Below are 8,433 nucleotides of genomic sequence, written 5' to 3' on the forward strand. Positions count from 1 at the left end.
GGCATGACCCTCTGTCACACTGATCCAGTCCATGTTGCAGTGAACACACTCCACCCAGGTTTTAAACTGAGAGGACTACCAAAGATCACCATCTGCTGGTGGACCAGGAAGTGCATGTGAGGAAATTAAAAGTAAATTAATAAGGGAAGCAGCTGTGGCTCAATCAGGTGGGCTCCTGTCTATCACATGGGAGGCCCTGGGTTCATGTCCAGGGGCCTCCCTGTGAAGGCAGGCTCGCCTGCATGCTGCAGAGAGCTGCTGACCCACAAGTGCCACAGAGTGTCACCCAGCCCACAAGCACCACGGAGTGCTGCCAGCCTGCTAGCACCGCGGAGAGCCGACTCTGCAAGCTGACACAACAAAAAGGGAGACAAGTAAAAACACAGAAGAGTGTGCATTGAATGGACACAGAGAGCAGATAACAAACAAGCTGCAAGAGGGGACAGAATAAATAAAAATAATAAATACAGACATACAGAAGAATGCACAGTGAATGGACACAGAGAACAGACAGCAAGCAAGCCGCAAGGGGGGGGGTTAAAAAAAAAAGTAAATAAGAGAGGCTATTTTTTTTGGCCTTTATAGCTTCCCTCCCCAAGGCCCTTGAAAGTGGATCTGCAACCCATTACTGGGTCTAGTGCCCAGAACTGAGCAACTAACAGGCACAATCCTAAAGACCCAGAACAGGTTGAATCAAGAATCAAAGATCAGCAGTAACACACAGCCTCCCACACTAAAACCCTATGAAAGAGAGAAATTGAGCATCTGAGTAACCTCACCATCATAATCAGATGCCTAGACATCAGCAAAAAGTTACAAGCCATACTAAGAAAATGGAAGAAATGGCCCCAGTACAGGAATATATCAAAGCCCCAGAAGAGACACAGGATTTGAGACAACTAATCAGTGAGAGTCATACAAATTTCCAAAATCAAATTAATAAGTTAAAAGACATTATGGCTAAAGAGATAAAGGAAATCAAGAAGACACTGAGCAAGCACAAAGAAGAATCTGAAAATCTGAACAGAAAAGTAACAGATTATGGGAATGAAAGACGATAAGAATCAGAAACACATTAGAGAAGGGGTTCTTAACCAGGGGTCTACATGTAAATATTTCAGGGGGCCCATGAGCTTGAACTGAAAAAAATCAACTTACCTTTGTTGGCGCGCATGGCCCTGCTGCCCCGCGCCCTGGGCGCGAGCGTGCTGTGGGGCTCCGGGCGGGCGGTGCGCGCCTCGCCTGGCTTCCCGCTGCCGCCGCGGCGTAGGCCCGCCGCCCTCTCCCGCGCCCTGGCGAGCAGGCCGCAGCCGCGGGGCCACCGCCCGCCGCCGCCGGCACCTCCTTGGACTATCTGGTGCTCGGCGGCTCTGGTGGGCTGGCCAGCGCGCGGCCGGCGGCTGAGCTCGGCGCCAGGGCCGCCGTGGTGGACAGCCACAAGCTGGGCGGCACCTGCGTGAATGGTGGCTGTGTGCCCAAAAAGGTAATGTGGAACACAGCTGTCCACTTTGAGCTCATGCACGACCACATTGATTATGGCTTTGAAAGCTGTGAGAGTAAATTTCATTGGCGTGTCATAAAGGAAAAGCGGGATGCCTGTGTGAGCCGCCTGAACATCATCTATCGAAACAACCTAACCAAGTCCCATATAGAAATCATCCGTGGCCGTGCAGCATTCACAGGAGACCCCGAGCCCACGGTAGAGGTCGACGGGAGAAAATTCACGGCTCCGCACATCCTGATTGCCACAGGAGGCATGCCTTCCTTTCCACAGGAGAGCCGGATCCCTGGTGCCAGCCTGGGAATAACCAGTGATGGGTTTTTTCAAATAGAAGAATTGCCCCGCCACAGTGTCATCGTGGGCGCAGGGTACATCGCTGTGGAGATCGCCGGAATCCTTTCAGCCCTGGGCTCTAGGACCTCACTCATGATACGGCATGATAAGGTACTTAGGAATTTCGACTCAGTAATCAGTTCAAACTGCACTGAAGAGCTGGAGAACGCTGGCATAGAGGTCCTGAAATACTTCCAGGTCAGGGAAGTTAAACAGACCTCCTCTGGCTTGGAACTCTCTATGGTTACTTCAGTTCCCAGGAGAAAACCCACCTCTACCACGATCCAGCATGTTGACTGCCTGCTGTGGGCCATCAGGCGGGACCCCAACACCAGAGACCTTAACTTAAACGAAGTGGGTGTTCAGACTGATGACAGAGGGCATATCATCATAGACGAGTTCCAGAATACCAGTGAAAAAGGCATCTATGCAATTGGGGATGTGTGTGGAAAAGCTCTTCTTACTCGTTGCCATAGCTGTTGGCCGAAAACTTGCTCACAGGCTCTTTGAACACAAAGATGATTCCAAATTAGATTATGAGAACATTCCCACAGTGGTCTTCAGCCATCCCCCTATTGGGACGGTGAGGCTCACGGAAGATCAGGCCACTTCTAAATATGGAGAAGAAAATGTGAAGATCTATTCAAACTCCTTTACTCCAATGTATCATGCTATTACCAGAAGGAAAATAAAGTGTGTGATGAAAATGGTTTGTGCTGGCAAAGAGGAAAAGGTGGTCGGGATCCACATGCAAGGAGTCGGGTGTGATGAAACGTTGCAGGGCTTTGCTGTAGCTGTGAAAATGGGAGCAACCAAGGCCGACTTTGACAACACAGTGGCCATTCACCCTACCTCTTCAGAAGAACTGGTCACGCTCCACTGAGAACCCAGAGAAACGTTGCTGGTAGCTGGGCGGGCAGAACTTCTGAAATGATCCAAATAGTCGTATTGACTTACTCTTCCAGTTTTACATATTTCTTTTAAAAAGGATCTTCTTATATTGGAAATGTTCAGTAAATAACAGAACTTCTTCATGTAATGGAAAATTTTGCTGTTGTTATCCAGGATAGATTTTCATTTGATCACATCTCATCACGATTAATACTTTAAAGTGTTTTTTTTTAAAACAGATCTTCGCTAGCTGTGATTTTTTCATTTGTTGGTTTTAGCCTCATCCCAAATATAAAACTATATGAAGTACAAGTAAATTAATGTGCTTGAATGAGTATAGAGGAAGCTGTCAGCAGCTTGTCATAGTTTAAATAATGCAAGTGCACAGAATCTTTCTACTGTTTTGAAGCCAGTACTGTGCTCTGCATATTGCAAAGCTACTTCAAGAATGTGAACTCTCTCTAGAAATATACAACTTGAGAGTCCTATCCCCCCTTTTTGAAAAGTTTTTACTTTTTAATTAAAAATATATGTTTTATATTAATGTTACAAGTTACCCAAATAACACAAGGTAACTATAATAACAACAAATCTACTTTAGACAGCAGTTACACTGCCCCTTATTTTTGTTCATTCTGCAGCCTTGAGGGATTGGGACAATGTCCACTCTGACTGCTTCAGGCTAAGATCTGCCCACTTTTTTTTTTATTCTTTCTTTTGTTTTAAATGATTAAACACTGTTTGTATTATTTTTATGGGCTGAAAAAGATTTGAAGAAGCTGGTTAAATATCTGGAGAACATAGTAGCAGTGATTCCTGCTTTTAGAGGCTTGAGTACTTCAAAAGTCCCTTCCTATGCTAAGAGTCATAGTTCAATGAATGCTTTCAATATTTGTCTTTGTTGTCAACTTTATCTGAAAACTGTTCCAAAAACTTGAAAATAAATCATAGACTTCTTGTACAAAAAAAAAAGTAACCTTAAATAACTTGAAGAATATTCCTTGTTCATGGATAGGAAGACTAAATATCATCATTAAGATATATATCCTACCCAAACTGGTCTACAGATTTAATGCAATCCTAATAAAAATTACAACAGCTTTTTTTAATGCACTGGAAAAATTAACTATGAAATTTATTTGGAAGGGAAAGAGGACCCAAATAGCCAAAGACATATTGAAAAAGAAAAAGAAAATTGGAGGAATCACACTGCCAGACTTTAAAACATACTACAAAGCTATAGTGGTCAAAATGACAAGGTATTGCCACAAGGATAGACACACTGACCAATGGAACCAAATTGAGAATTCTGATATAGATCCTCATATATACAGTCATCTGATATTTGACAAGGCCACAAAGCCCACTCTACTGGGAGAGAATGGCCTCTTTCAACAAATGGTACTTGGAGAACTGGATATCCATATGCAAGAGAATGAGAGAGGAATACCATCTCACACCTTATACAAAAATCAACGCAAGATGTGTCAAAGATCTAAATAAAAGAGCCAAGACCATAAAGACCTTGGAAGACAGTGTAGAGAAGCATCTACAGGACCTTGTAATAGGAAATGGCTTCATGAACTTCACACCCAAAGTGGGAGCTGTAAAAGAAAAAGTAGATAAATGGGACTTCCTCAAAATTAAAGCCTTTTGCACTGCAAAGAAGTTTATCAAGAAAGTGAAAAGACAGCCTACCCAATGGGAGAAAATATTTAGTAATCTCTATATCTGAATATTAGGCTCCTAACAGATATAGAGCCTAACATCCAGCATATATCAAGAAATCCTATATCTCAAAAATAAAAAGACCACCCATTTTAAAAATGCACAAGAGATTTCAATAGATGCTTCTACAAAGAAGAAATACAAATAGCTAAAATGCACATGAAAAGATGCTCAACATCACTAGCTGCTAGAGAAATACAAATAAAAATTACAGTGAGATACCATCTTACACCCATGAGACAGGCATCTATTAAAAAAACAGAGGGTTGATATGCCAGCCAGGCCATGAGCCTCAGCAGAGTTGCAGCTCCTACTCTCTGGTTTTTGGACTTGCACAGGTCAGCTAACGAGGAGATGAAGATTGTCAACCACCACACCAGGGAACCTAGAGTGCCTACAACTCCAAGCAGGAGAATCACAACCATCAACCAGATAAGATCTAAGCCCTCTCTCAAAATAGAGGTGGAGAGGACATCATCAACTCAGGGTCCACAGGATGGAGGAATAAAATATGGATTACAGTGAACTTAATGGTATTCTGCTATAGAACTATTGTGACTAGCAATGGAAGAAACTGAGGCATTGACCTGGGGAAAGTGGCCACTGTAGCTACTGAGGACATGGAGAGGGAAGAAGAGATGAGATATAGGGGTACTTTGGGGGCTTTGAGTTGTCCTAAATGATATTGCAGAAACAGATGCAGGACTTTTTATATCCTGCCATAACCCACTGAATGTACTGGGGGAGAGTGTAAACTACAATGTAAACTATAATCCATGCAGTACAGCCGTGCTCCAAAATGTATTCACCAAATGCAAAGAATGTGCCACACTGATCAAAGAGGTGGTTGATGTGGCAGGAGTGGGGGAGTGGGGTGTGAGGTATGTGGGAACCTCTTAGATTTCTTAATGTAACATTTTTTGTGATCTATGTATCTTTAAAAAAAAAGAGAATTTAATAAAAATATTAGAATAAAAATAAAAAACAAAAAGCAAAAAAAAAAAGAGGACTATAAGTTTTAGAGAGGATGTGAAGGAATGGGATCCCTCATCCACTGCTGGTGGGAATGTAGACATATCCAGCCATTGTGAGTGACAGTTTGATAGTTCCTCAAGAAACTAACTATAGATTTGCCATATGACCCAGAAATTCCACTCCTGGGTATATACCGAGAAGAACTGAAAACAAGAACATGAACCAATATATGCACACCAATGTTTTTAGTAACATTCACTATTGCCAAAATTTGGAATCAACCCAAATGCCCATCAACAGATGAATGGATAAGCAAAATGTGGTATATGCATACAATGGAATACTACTCAGCTGTAAGAAGGAATACAGTATTTTATTTTTTTAATGTCACATTAAAAAAAATATGGCATCCCCATATACCCCCAACCCCCTCACCCCATTCCCCCCATAACAACAACCTCCTCCAACATCATCAGACATTCATTGCACTTGGTGAATACATCTCTGAGCACTGCTGCACCACATGATCAATGGTCCACATTATTGTCTACACTCTCCACCAGTCCACCCAATGGGCGATAGGAGGACATACAATGTCCAGTAACTGCCCCTGCAGTACCAACCAGAACAATTCCGAGTCCGGAAAATGCCCCCACATCACATCTCTTCTTCCCACTCCCCACACTTAGCAGCTACCATGGCCACTTTCTCCATCTCAATGCTACATTTACTTCCATTACTAATCACAATAGTTCCAGAATAGAATATCAGTAAGTCCACTCTAATCCATACTCTATTCCTCCATTCTGTGGACCTTGGGATGGTTATGTCCAGTCCACCTCTATGTCGAGAGTGTGCTTAGAGGAATACAATATTAACACATGGGATAATATGGATGAATCTTGAGGACCTTATGTTGGGTGAAGGAAGCTAGGCATTGAAGGACAAATATTACTTGACCTCTCTGAAATGAATTAAGCCAATCAAGCTGTCTCAGAGAGCTAGAGACTGGAAGATAGGCTTACAGGAAATAGGGGGTGAGGAAGGTTGTGAGCCCATGCCTACATGGGCGAAATCTATGATAATGTGGAAGTAAGTGTGGAATGAAGGGATAAGATGGGGGCATAGGGATACTATTGGGTGGGGCTTTGCAGGCTTGATGGGAGGGCTAAGGTTGGGAAGATAGATCAGATGGTCCATGGAATTGGGGGGAGAATTGAGGGGGAGCACATGAACACAGGAGATTGTCAGGTATGTGGTTGAAACTATTATGTTGAGAAAACTCTTTAGAAAATATAATCAGGAAGGGTTACTGGTTAAAGTTTTTGATCAGGTGCACCTGGGGCAGGTTTCTAAGGAGTGTGTGTTTTGTGTTTATCAGTGGGTGGAGACCCATACAATGAATGGGAAGGTGTTGTACCCCCATCCTGGGGAAGCCTGCTGTTCTCAAACAGAGGGGAGGGTGTCTCTCAAGAGCATGGGTGGCTCCCAATGGGGGAAGACAGACTAGTGTGTCAAGCCCTCAGCATTGTTGCAAGTATTTATGAGTCTTGTTCTTCAAGTAGTGAAGCTTGATTGTCACTGTAGTCCCCAAGGGGAGGAGGAGAGAGGAATAGAATAGATGGAAGAGGGGGTAATGGGGGGGGGGGTCAATGAAAGTGTTCTGCAAGATTGTGAAACAATGGATACATGCCATGTTAAATTTCTCCAAAAATTTGTATAGTCTAAAATGTAAACCATAATGTAACCAAAAATTTATAGAAGTGTACAGTCTAAAATATAAACCATAATGTAAACCATAATGGAATCAATGTTAGTAGCTATGTTTCCGTATTTGTACATCAGTTGTAGCAAATGTAACATCCACATGTAAAAAGATCATTGCTGGGGAAGCTGGAAAATGTTTTGATGTTGGGTAAATGGGAGTACCCTATATTCTATATGTGACTTTACTGTGACCTAAAACTTTTTGAAGACATAAAAAAAAACTTTTTTTTTTAAAGGATGTAGACACTGAGGAAGAAATAGAAGAGATTGCCCTGTCACTGTACAGACGGGGCAACACCTATTACAGTGATGAAAGGCAGAAAAAAAAATCTTTTTAATGATATTTTCCATTTTTTTCTTACCCCAATTTATTTTTTACATTACTTTAGTTTTTCTAAATGATTATGTATTCTATTTATAATCTTTAAACCTAAAATTACTATTTTATTTTCCTACTAATTGAATTTGGCAATATATTAGGCTTTGTTTTTTAAGAAGTTTTGTAACACATTGGGGATCAACTATGGCAGGGGAGGAGCACTGGTATGGGATGTCATTGATGGGGGATGCATGGGAGGGAGTTCTCCAGGGCATGCATATAGGGTAAATAGATATGTTCAGATGTTCATTGGGTATTGTCATAGTTGGTAAAGTTACACATGACAACTGAGGGAGTGCTGAGTTCCCATCCTGGGGAGTTCTTTCACATTCCCCAATGAAGTAGCAACACTCCCCTAAGGGCAAGCGTAAAGACCAGTGAAGGGAGGCAGACTTGGCCCAGTAATTAGGGCATCTGTCTACCACATGGGAGGTCCGTGTTTCAAACCCCTGGCCTCCTTGACCCATGTGGAGCTGGCCCATGTGCAGCACTGATGTGCTCAAGGAGTGCCGTGCCATGCAGGGGTGTCCACACGTAGGGGAGCCCCATGCACAAGGAATGCGCTCTGTAAAGAGAGCCGCCCAGCTCAAAAGAAAGTTCAGCCTGCCCAGGAATGGCACCACACACACGGAGAGCTGACACAACAAGATGACACAACAAAAAGAAACACAGATTCCTGTGCCACTGACAACAACAGAAGCGGACAAAGAACACACAGCGAATGGACACAGAGAACAGACAACTGGGGCGGGGGTGGGGAGGGAGGGGAGAGAAATAAATAAATAAATCTTTTTTAAAAAAAAGACCAGTGAAGAAGGGTGGTCCAATGATGGTCCCTTGATACTGATAACTATGCTTA

The 8,433-nt window shown here is 42.9% G+C and overlaps 1 pseudogene; it reads left to right on the forward strand.

Annotated features, from left to right (window-relative positions):
• Positions 1–1,172: 1,172 nt before the first annotated feature.
• On the forward strand, positions 1,173–2,717 carry LOC101421836 (glutathione reductase pseudogene; annotated as a pseudogene).
• The last annotated feature ends 5,716 nt before the right edge of the window (positions 2,718–8,433 follow it).

The sequence above is a fragment of the Dasypus novemcinctus genome, chromosome 1 (genome assembly GCF_030445035.2).
Source record: "Dasypus novemcinctus isolate mDasNov1 chromosome 1, mDasNov1.1.hap2, whole genome shotgun sequence".
Classification (NCBI taxonomy): domain Eukaryota; kingdom Metazoa; phylum Chordata; class Mammalia; order Cingulata; family Dasypodidae; genus Dasypus; species Dasypus novemcinctus.